Raw genomic sequence first — 19,941 nt, forward strand, 5'->3', positions numbered from 1 at the left:
TTCAGCTCCTCAGCGTATGTTTTGAATTCTGCTTTTCTGGAGAGTCTTACCCTAATTTTTTCACAGGAATTTATATTATTTTTTTTTCTTTCTTTTAAACCTAAGCTTCTTTAAATGTTACAAGCTATACTATCTTAAATAAGTATTGATTTTATACTTGTGTTTTTGGAAATGATAGGGAGAAATACAGGTGACTAGAGAAGCTTAAACATTTACACATTGACAGATTTGCAAAAATCTTCCTGTTTTATCTTAATCCTATTTTTCTAGGCTATTCTCTGACTAAACTGACATCAGCAAAAATTATCAAATCCATTTTCCTTTGAGCTTCACTCCCAGTTTAAAAGCTCAGTCATTCATAAGCTTTTGGACTTCAAAGATGGTGAATCAGACACACAGCTATGGTATGCGTAACCTTGGAATTCATAATATTCTGTATATTAGATTGGTATTTTCCCCATTTTCTACAACAGTGCCAGACCCAGACAGACAATGTTCTTCTGTTGATTGACCCTGCTTTTTTTGTTGTAGCTTAAGACATATACCTCCATAGTTGGCTCTTTTCACATCTCTAATTTAGAAAAGATTAATTCTTTTCCCTTTGTAAGAGGAAATATAATTGCCATATAATCTCAAGAGCCCCTTCAATCTGACTTTGTGCTTCCTTCAGATTACACTTTTTTAAAGAAGGAAAGGAAGAGGAAAATCAAACAAGCAAATTTGGATTTTATGAATAAACCTACAAGCCCCAGATTCTTAGTAAACAGATGAAAATTAATTGCGTATACAATACTTCTAGAAGTAATATGGGAAGCATGCATTTCTTTCTAGAAATTGAATCATCTGGAACCTGACAAAAATTTTGGAAGAATGATACATTACACTAGATTTATTTATGTAATGTCATTGAAAATCTTCATGTTGGAAATTCCAATCATGAAGTAAAACAAGACAAAACTATGACCAGAAACTAGGTGTAATTAATTTTCTTTTGACTGTTTAGGTACTTATATACACTGCAGCACTCTCATTCTTCCTCATAAAAGCTGGGATTCACAGAGTCTGGAATGTATTTCTTACCATTGTACAAATTTTGGAACTCATGCTCTCCATTTTATAGAAGAAGGAGAAAAGCCTAGAAGCTATGAAAGGAATCTGAATTTCCCTGAGTCCTACAAACTAGGCTAACTCTGTTACATTCCAGTCCTAACTGTTATCCATGTCTTTGTCACTTTGAAACAGCAAATTCAGTTTGAAACACTTATCTACTTATTTAGTACTATTAGGGGACAGGAAAACATGATGTTTGTGATAACCAGTTATCTTCCAAATAAGGTGGAACTTTTAAAATTTTAGTGTGACCTAAGGGGTATTTTTTAAAACAGTTCTGTTAAAAGACAAGTCATTGATCCAAGAGTTCCATGTGTCAATAGTCATCACAAAGAGCTTCTAGAGACAGGAATCTCTTAATTAAGTTAAATTAAATTAAATTAAATTAAATTAAATTAAATTGAACTTCTTGACAATATTTTTTTGGCCTACCAAAGACCCCAGAACAGGGTTTGGTGGTCTCTGAACTGTGCCTTAAGGTTTGGTCTGAGCTTTTAACTCTTCTGTCCATTGCAAATATTTGCCTCTGTCCTATCCTGCACCATTATAAAATAATTATAGTTTACTACTCACAACAATAAAGATCAGTAGCATTTAGGCCAGTACCTCTGTCAGGAGGAGAACTGGAGGCAAGAGAACAGCAGGAGAAAGTGTGAGATTATTCATGTGCTGCAATTCTGACTCAAGCAAACTACACATGCCAAAGGGAAAGTGTCTGATTCAGTTCTATGGGCCCTTCTACTTTGGTAATTCAGCAACAAACAACTTTGTGATCCTGATAAACTTGCTTTCAAACTCCTTTCTTGGCTGTGCTGCTCACAGAAGGAGCAAGCAGAGAAGAGAAACAAAGCACTGCTTTTCTTGTCTTCACGCTTTCCAAATTCTCTCTGCACCTCCAGTTCCTCTCCAGTAAAATTCACGATGGGATTCCTCTGCTAATCTCTTCCTGTGTAGCACACTTCAAAACATGATTTCTCACATATAACCAGGGAGAGGAGATACTTTGCATAAGAAAAATGAAATCACAGAGTCAGGTATCTTGAAAGTAAGTTTAGGACCATGCATCATAGAGGACATAAGAGGACCAAAGGAACAGGAAAGATCTAGGCTCGTATTGCTATTGCAAAGTTCATCCAGCTCAAAAGCACATGCCAGCAGCAACTGGAAATACAGTTAACTTCTTACCCTACTAATCCTCATTTTACATACTTGTTCATACACAACCCATCAGCCTTCAGCAGCAGAGCTGTCTGAGATTTGTAATGTGACGTTTTATGGATGCGTGAATATTTGAGCTGTAATTATTTTATCCAAACAGGTTTGCTCTACTTTAATCACAGTATAACTAGATTTCAAAATATGTGTCTTTAGAAAGCACTGAGGGGGAAAATAGGTATCAAAATCTTATTAATTGTATACAATAAAAAATCCCAGCTGTAGGGTAGGGAAAAATCATATAATTATTTAAAGCACTTAGATTAACTATTCAGAGTCCTACCAGCAGACAAATTAGTAATAGATACTGGTAGTCTCAAATACTTGATAATAATTAATGTAAGATAATAAAATACATTGCAAAGTAAAAATTAATCAAGAAAAGTGCTTTCTAAAAAAAGTCACCATAATGAGCTAAAAGTGAAGGAATAGGACCCTTTAAATTTAACAGTAATTCTTAATCAGAGGCTGAAACATCAAATAATATAACTGAGATGGCTTTGCAGTTAGCAATTGATCCTCTGTATATTTGAAAAACTTCCAGAGCAAAAGGAAGTACAGTCTTTTGCATTACACTGTAATGAGCAGATTAATTAAATGAAATAAGAACTGTGTTTAAAACCCATGTATAAAAAGGAATGTCCCATCTCAGGCAGCCAACTGGTATGCTCAGTTTTCAGATCAAGGCACAGTATTTCTGGAGCACTGGTTTTTCATCAGGATGCAATCCATAATGCTACAAAAGTGAAGATGCAGAGAATCAGCCCTTTTTTTTTATATACAAAGGATTATAAAAGGAATTAAAAAACACGGACATTTAAAGCAGATTTAATTGTTGAGATAAAAGATATTAAAAGTACTAAAAATAGGAACTACTTTTTTTTCAACTGACAAAGCATCAGATGTTATTTGTTCTTTCACCCAGCAAACAAAAACCAGTTGTTTGGATGTCAGCTGTTGAAAAAATCATTGTGTGAAAGTTAAAATGCTCACTGAAAAAGCACAGTTCAATTAAGCACAGTCTGCCCAGATCAGTCAGAGAAGGTCATGCATTAGTGACACACAGGAGTGCTCTGAAGAGGTCACTGCCATGACGGATGAAAGGAATTCAGTAGATTTATGATATCCTAATTTGACAATGCCCTTTCCTCAGAAATTAATGACTGCAGGACAGTGCTAGGACATCAGGAGTAAATGAAACTGTTAGTTAAATATAAGAGCTGGAAGAATTACATTTGAAAGCTTTTTTGTGTTTTTCAATGTTTTGAGGGGGAATTATGTAGGTGTAAATCAAACTTCTAGTACACTCATATTATTTGGTTTGGGACAAGGATAGTAACTCCTTTTAAAGGGCAACTAAATTACAGGGAGATTACATTACCTAAAGGAATCAGTAGATGACCAAGTTGATTCTGTTATTTAAGACGCTTAATATGGACCAGCTGGACAACCACTTACCATGGAAAAATGTGTTGTCCCACGGTGAAATATAAGATCTTTACCAAGTCTTTGGAAAAACCCAAGCATAAATTAACTGGTGTATACATACAGCAGCATTTTGTACCTACATTCAGCAGCTTTTTAAATGCCATCCTGGAAGATACAGATGTGTAAAATTTTCTTCATAAATTCTTTCAGTGCCTCTAATGGAACAAAAAAATTTTTCTACAAATATTAAGCTACCCAATACAACCAGAGCAGATCTAGTACATAATCTTACGAATTTCTGATAGTACACAGAAGGTGCCATCTTCTATGAAATGCAGCAAGTTTTCAAAGTAATTGCTGAAGAGCTCTATCAAATACACATTAAAAGTTCTTTTTTCTGTGTAATTGAAACTTGTGTTATTAAGTTACATTTTTAAAATGCTGATTTTTCTCCTAGATGAGAATTGGTATGAAGTAATCAGAATTAAAACCAGGTGTCAAAGACAAAGTCCAGCTGGGCCAGAGAATCAGAAATTATGAGTGCAAGAGATAAGCCAGAAGTTAGGACAAGGGATAATGAAAGGCTGGATAAAACATACATATCCACAACGATGGGATATTATCACAATATTCTTAGAATCAATTAAACTGTCATTTGTTTTTTTCCCCTGAACTTCTCCTTCCTTTGATCTGGTCTGAAGGGAATTTATTGTTCATACCTTTGAGATAAGTATTTTCTGCAAGGGAGACAATCTGCCTTTTCTGGTTCAAATGTTGAAAGACACCACAGTCCTTGGAGCTTTGAGCCCTAGTGTTGGTTCTGTGCCTGCACAGGGATCCTTCCCCAGTGAACTCAAGATTCCAGACCCCAACATGATTTCCTCTGCTTCACAACACAATATGTACAAACACTAGCCAGTAGCCTGAACCCCCTACAACTCTGAAAAATCAGTTTTCCAGATGGCAAGCTGATCTGACTTGGCTACTCAAAAGTTTTGTAGATACCAAAGGAACTAGAGCACATGGAGGGGCACCCATAGTTGATTATTTCTGAGCAATGGGAAAGGTAGTTCAGGTATGGACGAGCACAGCAGCTCATTATCATTTTAACCAAGGTATCTTTATGTAAAGGTTTTAAAACAGAACCAAGTTACCATGGAAACTGATTGAAGCAAAGACTTACTGCAAATTCTTTTCTAGACAATGATAACAGGACTGACAGGTGGGCTGTAAAAGGAAAACGAGTGCAATACAGAGTAAGGCATGCTGACTTGTTTCCCCTTCCTAGAAGTGTTGCCATTTACAGCTCTGCTTTATTTCTACATTTTCTATGAAAATACTTTAGAAGAAGCTCTCATCTAAATGAACCTTTTATTTTGTAATAATCATATTTGCAAGGGGATATACAAGAAAAAAGAGCTAAAGAGGCATGGCATTCCACTTATTTTCCCAAATTATTCTGTTTTATTAGAACCATCAGGGAGGGAGAGCCATCTCTCAGGAAACACATTTGTGTAAAGTGCCCTTTCCCACCAATGTTTATTTTTTGGTATTGAAATATGCTCTAGGTATGTTTACATCCTAGCACAGCATTCCCCTTGTACACTGTGAAAGAAAGTAACAGGAATTAAGTGATTTTACCGAAGAAATACCTCTTTTCCTTTTCTCATAAATTTAAAAGTATACCTATTTTCTGTAATCCTATTAAAAAAGTGATTTGTCTCTGTAAATATCTTTCTTAGCCTGATGGATGATGGTAAGAATAACAGAGATTAGAGTACTCAGCCCTCAAAACATAGTGCCAGAGTTTTAAGAAAGGAAATTGGCAGAATGAACAGCAGAGTTTGTACCTTTTCGACTTGGAATAGTTAGCTGGCAGCACTGGAAAAGATTTCAGCATATGAATATGCAATTCTGTTTTTTCTTTTTTTTTTTTCTCTTTTCATTTTTTGCCGGGTGTTTCTACCTGCTGTGCTTAATTTCAGAATCTTGTGTTTTCATTAGAGAAAAATAATGTCTTTTGCAATATAATATTCTACTAGAAGGAAGGCAGGAGAAGGGGGAGATTGTCCTGATACTTTTCTAGCCCAAAGTTTCTTCTTGGTTCTACCTCCCAGAGGAGCAGTGTTTGTACGTGCCCTTCTGATACAATCTATAAAACAATATTCTTCCAAGTTCTAGGAAGTCTGCTGTCATCTACAGACATGTTTGGTCCCAATACACTAGAACCACAACAGACAATCACCTTTTCCAGCAGGTTTGCCTTGCAGCTAAAAGTAACAGCAGCAGCTGCTTTTGTTGTCAGAAGTAAATACACTTCTCACCTTCAGTCTCTGCCTTTCTCAGCATGAGGGGGTGGGGACTTGACAGATGGTTCCTGCTAAGTAATCACAGATAAAATGGTATTTGGTGTATGGCATAAATTTCCAGGCAAATAAGAATGTTTTTTATTTAATATCATCCCTGTGAAAAGCTGGATTCTTAATAAAATGTGGCATGCCCCAAGGCAACACATCTTACATGTTAAAGTGTATGAGGATGAGCCTAGTGGCAGAACTCCCTGATAGATGATGCACAAGGCAACTTTTACTTGTCATAAGCGAGTTTTGATCACTGTATTTATTATATGTAAAGCTTCTTGTCAATCAGACAAAGAGAAACATGAATCCTAATTCTACTCTTTTTAAGCTAATTACATCTTCTATTCTGTCCACTGTACAATATTTGGGTATCTCTGAGCCACAGAAAGCTGCCAGTCCTGGCTTAGCTGTCAGGCACTTGGGCAGAGATTTGTGCAGTCCTTGAGAATGGACACTCAAGGACTCCTTGAATTAAAGGCAGAACCATTTAAAGAAAGCCATTTTAAGTACTTTTATGCTTTTTGTCTTCATTCTGACACAAATCCTACTGGAAAAGGGTCAAAAAACATAGTTGCTGTCCTTCTCAAGCAAATAATTTCCCCATTAACATAACAATTATTTCAAAATGTGTTTTTTAATTCTAGAAATAGTATACCAATAGTTAACAGTTTAATACAATTGAAATTCCTTGGCACTACTGTACATTTCCAGTTTTAATTATTTTTCATATATGGTTGTATGACAAAAATGTGTTGTTTCAAATAATCTAAAGAGGTGTTTATCTTGGACTTACTTAAGGAAATCAGAGGTTTACAAATAAGAAGGTTGGTAGTAGTTAAGGTCATAACACAGGACAGTACAATTTTAATTTACAAATTCTCACCTAAAGGCATGATAATTCAAAGCAAAGGTGAGGAAAAGATGCAAAAGAGATGGAGGAGGGATTGTTTGGAACTGGAAAAAGCCAAGATACAAGTTCTGGGAGAAAAAAAACAACCACAATGAAAAACCCAACAAACAAACAAACAAACACAATGCCAAAACCCCTCAAAAAACAAAACAAATCAAAACTCACCACCAAAAAACATCAAAGAGTGATAAACCAGAAAACAGAACAGACAAACCTTAAAACCAGACTTTACAAATTTGCCATTTGCAATTTAAGGATAATTCTTCCAAGCCTGATCAGAATTCTGTGAAAATCACTGAACTTTGCAGAGTTGTCTCAGATAGGTACCTTGTAAACTTCAAGACCAGGCCTAAAAGAAATCAGGTCAGTGCTGCAAGTAAACCAGTCTGTGACACCTCTAGGCATGAGTGGTCATTCTAAAGGTCTTGTTTGGGCTTCCAGAGGACAACTTGACAAACACTTGTACTCTCTGTTTCTCATAAACATGCATTTTCTAAGGCATACATTATTTCTACATGTTTGTGTTGACACGTTTTGTGAAAAAAATGTATATAAATAGGTTTTGTGCATGGATTTAAGTAGTTAGCAGTATAAAATTATGTCAGTATTCATATCTGCAAACTTGTTACTTCAGTACTTGACCCCAAGTTTCTAACTGTTCTATCTCCATTTTCATGGAACACAGAAAGAAATGTAATGAAGCAAGAAGCCTGTCATTTACACATATGTAACTCATGCATTTTTGTCAATGCAGGTTTTTCAATACAGAGTTCACACTGGTTTCATACGTGATGAGGAGACAAGCAAACAGTGGAGAACAGCAGTAGATACAATGCAGATAAGCAAGAAAGAAAAATTAAGAACGAAAAGATGGAGCTGTTTCTGAAAAATCAGGTAAGGAATTCAGATGATTCTCTATAAAGTGTGAAGTGCACAAAGAATTGTGCCAAATAGTTTACCCTGCACTTCCTGGTATTTCTGAGAATTCCTTCTATACGTGCCTAGGACATATGCACACACACCATACATACACCCTACTACCCCCACTTACACAATGAGCTGTTACTCTCAGTGCAAATCTTTATTATACTGGTATCCTACAGTTCTTTTAATAAAATCCATTTCCTGTATTTCATTTTATTTCCTTTAACTAAACCATTGTACTAGTTGCTACAGGAAGCCATCTGAGTAGTGGTTTGACAGAGGAGTAAAAGTGAGCTGTGCTGTCCGTGCTCCTGGTTCCCTCTCAACAGCCCCAAGTTCTGAAACCTTACAATGTCCTGTCCTCAAACCCTTGGGGCATTAAAGGCACACTGCAGAAAAGCACCATCTGTTATCACCCATCCCTCCCTTCCTCCAGGTGACAGGTGGAAAGTTTGTTTAGAGCTTGGGCACACTTGTATTTCCTAAGCATGACCAGAGAGGAGTCGAAATCTATTTACCAAAGACCAAATCTGGATGAACAGGAAAGAACAATTAATCCTTTCCTCTTCTGCTCTCCTGCTTTGGAGAAAAGCTGCTGCACTACTTGTAGTGTCACAATGGGAACAAAAATGTGGTGGAGATTGTATAATCTCTACCCCCTAAAACAAACTGGACACTAGGCTAACCACACATTACCTGATGGAACTGTTCATGACATAAACAGCATATAAACTTTTTAGTAATACTTTTAGAATAGTCTGAAATGATATTTTTGCCACAAACAGAAAATGGAAAGAAAACCACAGCGAAACATTACAGATCTATCTACTTAATTTCTACCTCTCCCTTCCACTCACAAAACTAAACTAACCTAAGATGCTGGTATAGCAACACACATGAAGTACTAAGAAATGTTTGCTTACATGTTTTTGATTCCTAAGTAACACCATCAGCTTATCACACCCATTTAATATATCCACAAAACAGAAATTGCTTTAGAGTTTGGCCCTGTAGAAGTACTTTAACCCATCTACAAAATACTTCTTTATGCTAATATTTAGTTTTCATAGAACAGAAACTAATGGTTCCAAACAGCACGTTTCAGAAGACTGACTCCAAACCTATGGAAATTAATGACTGTAAAAACACATTCTATGAATTCCCAAGAATTAATCTAAAGATTAAAACACACAAAAGTCCTCAGCCAAGCCTCACAAACTATACAAAACTCATTATTACTGCTAACATATCAATTATGTGTTGCACAATGCATGATAACACAATTCTCTACTCATGATAACTTGGTGCAGTTTGGTAGGATTGCCACATGTTGAGACATTCTGCCAGCTCCTGGTGTGTTGCTGATTGATGGCTGCTGGATGCTTGCAGAGTATCAGCAAGGATGCCTCCAATGGGAGAAGCAGCAACATACAGCTGCAGTTTCTCTAAGACATGCAATATTCATCAGTTACAAACTTGGGAATGTCATACTGAAAAAGCTACATGATAAAAGACACTGCATGGTGTTACAGCTGATTCCATTTGCCATATGGTATGTTATTATTTTGCATTGCCTTGGGGAGGGCACTAAAAGTGAAAGAATGGAACACACTCAAGGCATATAGAAAAATGAGAGCAAATTGCATAGTTCTTAATTATATCAATAAGGTCTGTAACTGAAACAGACATGAAACTAAATAATGAGTTGAAAGTACAATACACTACTTTCCAGCTACTAAAAAGCAATAAACTCTATCAGGAATATTTTAACAGGAAGAAATTTCCAGCCACGATATGTAGAGGCCCACAGACAACATCAAAGCAGACTTGACGTAAAAGTCAGCAAATGCTGTGTGCAATGCTACACATATTCTCAAAATATGTTTTTACATCAAAGATAATTTTACGTGGAGTAAGCTGGAGAAAACATTTAATCAGTAATCTCTAAATGAGATTCCATAGGCACAGCTATAATAAAACCAATACATGAATTATTAAAATAATAAAGTAGAAGGGTATTTGCTGAAAACAGTTGAAGTAAAACAATAATTAATTGTGTCCATTTGATATCAGGTAAGTGAGCTGTCCCTAGGACCTAAGAAATTTCAAAACAAACAACTCCTCCAAATTTAAAAAGTCTTTCTCTTTACAATATATCAGAATTCACAAGCAGAATTTTCTGACTGAAACAAAATCCAGTCAAGGTTAGATAATTCTTTGGGAGCTATGATTCACCACTGAAATTTTAAATGAGAAATATTGTGATACCAAATACCAGAAACATACAGGCCTGCTGGTTTTAGGAGTAGTTTGGCTCTAAATGCCATACTCTATTGAATAAGACATTTTAAGATCTGTTAAAAAACCTGAATATTTTCAAATTATTCATGATAATTGTGCAGTATTTCAGATGACATCTTCAAATCTGTCATCTATTCAAGTGTTCCATTTGAGCAGCCAAAAAGTAGATTGCTCCATTTAGCCAGACCTCCAGCAGGATTAAATCAGAAAAATTCTATTAATTCCAAATATTTCCTATTATGGGTTATGCAGTGTGCTTTTCTGTTAGTTTTTACCAGCTATTAAGAAGATTTATTTTTAATAAGTCATTTAAGTGTCTCAACGTCATTTGAAGAAAGCAGAAGCTACAGGTAAGTAAATAGAGGATCATGGCTGTATGGCCCTTGCTAGCTTGTACTCACTACCAAAACCCACTGGGTGCAGTTTCCCAGTCTCAGGGTTTGCAACTGCACTGGCTAACATCTGTAAATACTTGATGCCAGTAATGGTAGGAGGGGCCAAGCTGTAATTGCTGTGCAATTTACTGCATCCATTTTCATTTCTCAGCTAAAGATAACACCAAATCATGACACATTCTCCAGTGTCTTATCAAAATCTATGAAGTTTTCACACATTTCAGTGTGTGTGCCATTCATGCTTCTGTTCCAGCCATAAAAAAGGCTGATGGCAGAAATGACTGTTGTCACTGAATGAAGGTTATTATTCAGTGAGAGCTAAGGAAAGAAAGGAGGGGAAAAGAAAAGCCAGTTCTCAGTACTATACTCAAGGGTGTTCTTCCTTTTTAAGCAAGCTGGAATCTTGAATATGTGTTAACTGACAGCTCAAGTTTAAAGGCACAGTGTTGTAAATAGACTTGGCAAATTACCAGACATTTGTCTATTATTATCTTCTTTAAAGGAAATCTGTTTATTATTACTTGACAGAGCAATATTTGTATATTTTTTCTTCTAAGAATGAATTCAATTCCATACTAATGAAAGATAACTAGTGTTTGACGGAATTAGTGTTTACCTTACCCTACTACATTGAGAATTTAAAACTACATTTTAAATACTTTGATTTCTGCTATTCTGATAAACTCTGTCACCTTGACAACAACCATAAATGAATGCATTAGGAATGATAAATTTTCAGTGCAGCAGTTCTAAATTGGGAATGGAAAATAACTTTTTAAAATACTTAGTAATTTCTTCTGGAAAGATAGAAATGTTTAATTAAATATGGGAAATAGGATGTCAGTATAAATTCTTCAGACTAAAATCTTATCATAGCATAGTTATTATTTCTACTACTACTTTTTACTAAATTTACAAATTAGTCAAGTTTCACATTGAACAACTCAGAAAAAATCAAGAAAATGATAAATTATAGAGTTCAGGAGTCGAAGTCAAGGAAAGAATCATGCTCCAAAGCTTTCTCATGATGAAGTTTTTTTCTGCTAGTTCAATTCATTTAGGCACTTAATTTTTCTGATTAATTGATCACGACAGTACTTTAGTGTAATATTGATTGTCTCAGATGTGTAAACTTTCAATGTGTTCAGTTAGTTTAAGAAAATGCTGGCAGGCCAAGAATTTGTTGTGTTTCAGAGGAAGAACATATAATTACATTCAGCAAGAAAAATCAGAAATAAGGTATTTTTATCTAACTACAGTTTTTAAGTAAGCAAGGTTGACAAGTGGCAGTATCTTAAGAGGATTTCAGAGATGACAGAATCTTAAAGACATAACCTATTCAAGAGTACGCTGACCACTATAAAACCATCCTGTCAATTACATACAGGCTGGTTTTAGTGAAAATGCAGTATTTGAAAATTTGAAAAACTGGTTATATAATAATAATAACTGGAATAATAAAATTGTTAGTATGGTCAACCTCTGACTTTCACTTCCAGAGGCACTACTAAATCCGATTTTATAAATACACCTCTACTTAAAACCTTGAAAAATAAGCAACTGCTCTGTGCCTTACAGGTTCCTCAGACCTAGCTAAACACAATTTGTTATATTTTAGGCCTGCCTTCTTTTGAGATATAGTTCAGTCGTCAACTCTCATATATTTCTTCTAAAAAGATACCCTGCTGGATATGTGCAGTACATTATGAACCGATTTGTGTTAGAGTACTTGTATCTTCACTGGATCATGAAGTGTTGAAACCATGAGTGAACAATAGTATAGTAAAGAAAATATTTAGGATCTCAGTGCTTTTTCTAAATTAAGTTATTTACAGCTGGTGCTTCCAAATTCTTTCTTAGTCCTCTTCCTCATTTTGCCTCCTTATTCTGCTTCCAAAATGCTTCCTCATTTTAAATCTAAGTCTTTTTATGGCAGCAAAAGCTGACAGACTCTCAAGGTAAACAACTGGCAAAGACTCAAACCCTAATCACTCAGAATGACTTTCTGTAGTTCAGAACAAACCTCAGTATCATTTGAGAGTGAGGGCCACAATATGCCCTTAACAATCCAGCAAGGTTATTTGTTATTTTTAGGGGAAATCCCATTTTGCAAGCGAGCCTTTTAACTGCCATGTCTACACTGCACAAATGGGCAATCCACTCACGAGAACTGAACAGCTTCCTATGCCCGTATTCCCAGGGATGTACCTGTGGCTTTGATATACTGGGTAGGTTCAAAGAAAAACAATTATTTGAAGTAAACAACAGAATCTGAAAAATGAACAAGATGAAAAGCATAAAACAGTGTTTTCTGAGCAAGACTCTGCCACCCTGCTTTACACCCTCATCTCCAAGAACACTACACCTGATCAAGCTGCATCCTAAAAGCAACATTAATTGCTTTCCTGGAACACACTAGTGAATTCCATGCTCAGATGATCTCTATAATTTCTTATTTTTAAAGCCAGTCACTGCAATAACATCATGCTAGCAACAATTACAGTATAAATCATATGTAACTGTAGAGAAATAAACCTGCACAGCACCTCAGCCTCCATCAAAATGCAATGAAGTCACAGGGTTTTTTAAAACTGGAAAATATGAGACTGAGCAGGACTGAAACTAACCCTTTGTAATTCCCTGCTTATCCCAGCAGAAGACCATCTGATTTCTAAAAAGTGAGTTAAAACATAAGCGATATAAAATCCTTTTAGGTGTTTAGATTTTTTTTTTTTGACATTGCAAATGACAGTAAATGTGATTAATGGTTGCTGATAATTGGAGTTTCATTTGAGTGGTTATTACTTGTCAGTGACAATTAATAGCTCCACAAACCCCCCATTCATTTCACAATATTAAAGAATGATGGCTTGTGGGAATTATGCTAAACTAGCACATTCAATTAGATTTTGAATTTTATAGTATATTGAATAACAGTTTATGGTTTTATAATAGCAGTGATGGTTTATTGTTGCATGGTAATCGCTCTCATTACATGTAAGTATATCTGGAGAGCTACAATTTTTATACTCATTAAAATTACTCAATTACATGTTAACATTTCTTTAAAACTACAGAGTGCTTTGGTCTTTATCAGTAAAGATGGTTTTTAATTACAGTTACATTGGTTTTGTCCCAGTATTTGATGGGCAAGATGCAGTGTTTGAGGGATGGCTGGGCTGTAGCTAGCAGGCAGTAATTTTCTTATCTGATCATTCCCCAGAATGCTAGGAAGAGAGGAGGGGAAATCTTCAGTAAAGGGAAAGATACAGGTTTTTGGAGAATCACCTCCAAACTTGAGAAGTATCCTCACCTTTGGCCTTTTCTCCGGTAAAAAAACCCAAACAAACAAACAAATTAAAACAAACAAACACAAACAAACAAAAAACAAACCAAAACTTCCTGCACTCCGAAGAGGGGAAAAAAACAAAAAAAACAACCACAAAGGACCACAACAGGAAGGGAGAAGGAATCATAACTGGCAGACAGAAGCCCATGACAGAGAAAGAGCTATGTAAAATAAAGTTGACTGAAAATGTTGTCTGCATCAGGACAAAATGGTGCATAGAGTTTAATGTGTGAGACTGGGAAGGGGTTTTTTTTTTATGTGGCAATTTTTTTTTCTTTATGCGACAACATAAAACTTAATACAACAATTTTAAAAGTTTCTTAACAGAGAAAGCAGCAGGCTCTGAGGTTTAACATGCTCATAAGATAAATCTTGAAAATATAAGTAGACTAATAAAAATTCTGCCACTCAGGAAGCCAGTGCATTTCTAACATAGACATCTATATTGCCAGGATCTAAGTCACAGATCATTCAATAAAGTTGAACAAAGTGAGAAAAGGAAAAAAGTGGAGGTAGGGCTTTATACAGTTAACTTTATTAGGAAGGCACCTTTCTGATTTCACTTGCCTAAGTGCTTTTACCTATGATTCTCCTTAACTTCAATTTTCTGATGCAGAGAATACCAGTTTTAAGAGAATACTGTAAATAAATGTTTCTTCTGCTTTGTCTCTTATTTCAACATGCTCTTATAATCTACTGATAATTTTACTTTTCTACTTTACTCTTAGACAAATTATTTAACATACATCCCAAATAAAGAATATTCTACTAATTCAGACTTGTAATTTTCTTCCAAACAAGGAAGTTATCCTAGTGTAATACTAGGTAAGATGAGAACCTATCTCACAAAGCACTGAATTATTTTAGCAAACTAAATTAAGGAAAGAGTCAACAGTAAAAATTACTTATAATTCTAGCAAAATTCCAAGTTAAAACTACCACCCATTACACATTCTATTTTATGTAATAATTCTCCATCCAGCAGTGATCATTTCCAAGTCAATGCTAAACTCAGAATGAAGTCAATGAGAACAGGATCAAGACCTTTCTTATTACTATTTGATTAGTTTGTGCAGGTTTGCAAAAGCAGAAAATTACTGTTGGTGATAGGGGATCCTTCAAATATGTACTTGTTTGTTTCACTGGAAAAATCATAATATGAAAGTTTGGTTGATTATTGAAATTTATATAAAACCTCCCTGAGTTACTTTATTTGTGGCCTTTGGACCATCTGTTCAGAAATATTTTTTCTGATGTTTTCATAATACTACTAGTAGTTATTTGTTGTATATTAGCACTTCACAGCTCTAATTAGCATTTGTTCTACTCTGGCAGAGACTGTATAGACCAGGTGAAACCAAGTGCAGAATAAGCTGGGACTAAAATAAAAAACTAACCAGCTTTGCAATTCCCAAAGTAAATTTTGGCTAAGTGTAGATTAGATGTCTTTTAGACCAGTTAGTTTTTTAGAATTTCTTTCCAATTCCCAATGTTATGCGGAAAATGAAATTTAAAAATAAAAAAAGCCATTAAATTCAATTCAATTGTGACGTAAAACACCACGACTAAGAAAAGCAGAGTACATGTATCAGTAATCCAATGGAAAGGGACAAGGGAGATCAAAAAACCAATTCAGTTCTATTCTTTGATCCAATTTAAGGAGACTTTAATCTCTCTATCGTAAAACACAAATTCAGGCGTAGCAATGCCTGTAGATACAATTCTAATGTCTTATTCAGACAAATCATTTTCACTGGTCAGTAACATTCATGTGAGAATATCAACAAAGAGAGTCCTATAAAATGTGTCCCATATCCAACACTGAATTGATCGGGTGAGCCTTCCTCATTTTATGACTTAAGAACTTCTGGTAACATTATATAATGCATATTGGTAATTCAATTACTATTTTTATTATACAGTATTTTATTTATTAACACATAAGGGAACTAGATATTTCATTAAAGTAAACTCCAGGATGTAGATGGCAGCTTTTGTGTCCCTTGCTTCTTCTCAAGTACCCAACAGTTTTAGTATGCCTTGGGCCGTAATCATTCAATAGCATAAAACTCATCAGAACATGTATGCAAAAATTTAGAAGCTGAAACATGTGTTTTCTGCTTCGAAGAATTGTTTGTTGTTTGGTTTTGGTTTTGTTTTTTACTGTGAATAGCACCTGTAAGTATTGAGCACAGCAAAGCCAAGCAAGAACATAAGCTGGAAGCAGAAAAGAGGAATAGGCCACACAAACACTCTTTTGTTCAAATGAAATTGAGATTGTCTGAGTATGTTTTACAAAGTCAGACAAAACATCTGCTAGAAAAGCTCTCACTAAAGCATTAGCTGCTCCATCTTTTCAGAGGATATTGTATATTCTAGTCCAGAAAACTAATTATATTACTATAAAGTGAAATGGGAATGAATTCCCCTACGTGTACTGTGCTCTGGAAGACTTTGACATCAGAGATAAAGATCATCTTTAACCCTTACTCTAAAACCTATGCAGTTTTTAGAATTTGTGGAGGTTTTGCTTTTTATTTTTTCCTCTCCCCTACTTCTGCCTTACAAGTGAAAAAAAAAAAACCTGAAAACTTGGAAAAGAGTTTGGCTGCAATTTTCAGTAGAAGAATTTGATATAATTTCACAGCAGGAAAGACCACACAATTATTCTAAGTTTTCAACAGATGTCTGTATCACATCTTCTATATTAACATCATTGCTATGCTGATCAGGTGCATGGGTTTCACACATATGTTTTCTCTGATTTGTCCTTCTTACTTCCTATAACTTATGTTTAATAAGCAGACAAAAGCTTCTCTGAGTATCTTAGCAGGAGGTAATTGTTCTATACTCTCTGCAGTTTCCTCACCAACACTATAATATTATCAGTTGCTAATAGTGAATTAATTTGTGCACTTGCAGTTCAGTCTCTTAAAGAGTGAAATTAAATTTTGTGGCTTTACTCTAGAAGAACATGGACCAAAAACACACACATATTTAAACAGGTCAAATTACTTCCTTGGCATGTGGGGGAGGGAGTTGTAGACTTGACTTTTATTGCAGGTGGCACTTGACTTGATGTTCATTGATTGTATCAGTGACCAGAATGATTGCACCAAACACTGGCAAGTGTGCCCTCTCCTCTCAAGGAAAAACTATTTATCCAATTCTACAAGGGGCTGCACCTACAACTATATCTGAGTCAATAATTAATCAATCAATCACTCATCTAAATTTTCCTTACATTTGCCTGAAACTGACAGTCTTGGTGAGAGACAACTAACCAGTCATGGAACACTGTCAGTGCTAGGAATTTTACACTTGACTTCATTCATCCTGGAAAGCTGAAGACAACATTGTCATCATTCCCCAGACTTGGTTCAATAGCTCCTATTTACATGCACACACTGAAGAGAACAATTGTTGTTTCACCATTTTTACTAGAAATATTGCTGACACGTATGTGCATTAAGCAAATTATGCCCAGATAGCTTGGAAACCACCGCAAACAGAACTGTTTGGAAATATTCCAGCAAACAGATTTTTTCAATATCTTTTTTCATAAACCAGAAGTATTTTCCTGAAGTGTTTTGGATTTTATGAATTTTCACTGAATAGAAGTCACATTGATAGGATTATTGTCTGAATTCCCGACAGGTTGCCCCAGGAGATACAGAAATGTTTCAGATATTTTTAGTTCTGAGCAAATATGATGTTTTGAGAAAAAAATGGGATTAATTCACGCAAAATGGAAATCTTCTTTTAGCAAGCTTTTTAAGGCATATTATTCCCACTTTTCATATCTGGTTCCCAAAGTAATATTGAGAATGACCTCTAAGAGGTACTTCAAATTTTGGACTCTGGTAGTGGCCACTTAAAACCTTTATAATTCTGCAGGCAACTGCAGCTATAGCATCATACAAGAAAAAGAAAAAAACCCATCCCAAACAAAAGAAGTTACAGATGCTTTTGCACTACAGAACTAGTGCAACTTTCAGGAAATAATTTTTGCCTGCATTTTTTGTCACCTTTAAGTTTACCTGGCATGCCTATGCCAGTTACAAATTGTTTCTACAAGAGAAGATTTTATCTTATTATTTTTATGACTATCAGTAGAGATAAGAACCCAGGGGAATAAAAGGCTTTTTTTCTCATGCTAGATAGGGAGCTGAATTAGCAGTAATTTGATTCTGAGAACAACTGCCGCTTTGTCTCCCTAATTTCACAGAAGAGTTACTGCTAAGATGCTTTGCCATATTTTTCCTTCCTATAGGAAGAAATGTACCTTGAGCTCTTCCTTCTCTCTTTTTTAGTACAAAGAGTTTGTATTAGGTATTTATATTGTTCCAAGATTAAAACAAAATAAACAAACAAAAAGGAGAACAATAATTATAAAAACCCCAAACAAAACACCACAAAATCGAACATCCAAAACCACTAGAACCTTGTCTGTAATTCAATGGGATTTGACTTTGATGAGTGTTCTTCCAGTTGAATTCATAAGGACACAAACTGGCCCAAAATTTTTAAGGAATTTTTTGGCCAGCTAGAATAAAAGATCTGATTTTTAATATTTTTCCTTTTTTTTGAAGCAAAGTTCTTCATCTTCTCTAATGCTAAGCTACAAATACCAGGAGGAGAACTGCACAGTAATTTAAGAGTACCTGGAAACAGTGAGTTTGCTGTATGGTTCTTCTGTAGGGAGTTACACTTCTGAGTTTCAGCTATGCAAAATTTCAGAGTGAAGGGAACTACATCACTGGAAGATGTCTTACAGAAGAGATCTCCCTCAGCCACTTTTTGCAGAAAGAGGCATCCTAGGCAAAGTATGTGCAAACTTTGGGCTACTGTCTGGCAGTTCAACAAGGAAAACAGAATACGTGTTAAATGTGCATTACTCGAATCACCACTTTGAGGTTGGCTACATTCAGTTCTTTTGCCTATAAAAAACTGACAGATGGGGAAGCTGCACTACAGTTCAACAGAATAACACATTAGCTTCTAGAATTCCTCTACCTCTACATGCTCTGCCTGGCATCCCACTTCCTTGGAGGCCTGAATAGATTTGAATTGCTACTATATTAAAAAGCATAGCGTTAAGTTCTTCCAAATTGGCTGGTGGCCTCTGTTTCCTCTTGGAAGCAAGATTTAGAAAATACAAAAATTGTATTTTTTAAAATACAAACACTTACTCTTTAAGAAGGATCTCCTCATGATAAACCTCTCCTGTAAATATTATCAGAGGGAACTATTTTTTTCATGTTTTTCTACTGCAGATATTTTAGAAAAGGCAGTGCTCTGACATTCCCTGAATTTATTTCAGCCATTCTGCATGACTAAGACATTTTGTAAACTCAGAGTGCGAATATAAATTAAGATAATATGATAAATTATGCAGAACATAATTGATGAGGAAATGGTTAAATGGGCAAAAATAACTAGAAAGTGAGTGAATTTGCATCAAATTCTAAACATTTTTACTATCTATTATAATTTTGATTAATCAGTATAAGCACCCTTTGTTTTATTTCTTTGAAGGGAAGAAGACAATATATTGCTTGGTTAACCTTCTTTTATTTTTCAATTAAAATTAGAGTTGCTACTCTTAAATTTTAGGACTTGCTTTTCTAGAACATTTATAAAGATTTAGCTTCTTAAGTACTTGAATTTATTTGCTATAAAAAACTTCATATATTCCCACCAAGAAAGAAAATCCCAACACATACAGACTTTGTATCCCTCTGAATTACAGCAAAGTGGCACTCAAATTTTCAGTAAAAGTAGTTGTTTTGTTTTGTTTAGAGAGTAAAATTTCATCACAAAATATTTCTGATTAGAAACATTTCTGACTTTTAGTGTAGAAATGTAGCATTTTTGTTGCAAAGTCGTTCTTTGGTAAGACTGTTTTCTGAGAGAAAATAAAATATATGTACTTTAACTGCTTGTCAG

At 35.1% G+C, this 19,941-nt stretch overlaps 1 protein-coding gene across 7 annotated transcripts in view; it reads left to right on the forward strand.

The window, feature by feature from the left end:
• Nucleotides 1-19,941, forward strand: part of B3GALT1 (beta-1,3-galactosyltransferase 1) — a 181,328-nt gene that overhangs the window by 74,952 nt on the left and 86,435 nt on the right. For all 7 annotated transcript variants that reach the window (XM_072932205.1, XM_041717458.2, XM_072932200.1 and 4 more), the window contains one exon: nt 7,778-7,917. The gene's annotated coding sequence lies outside the window, so the exon portion shown is untranslated. The remainder of the gene's footprint in view (nt 1-7,777; nt 7,918-19,941) is intronic.

Source organism: Taeniopygia guttata, chromosome 7 (assembly GCF_048771995.1).
Source record: "Taeniopygia guttata chromosome 7, bTaeGut7.mat, whole genome shotgun sequence".
NCBI classification, from domain to species: domain Eukaryota; kingdom Metazoa; phylum Chordata; class Aves; order Passeriformes; family Estrildidae; genus Taeniopygia; species Taeniopygia guttata.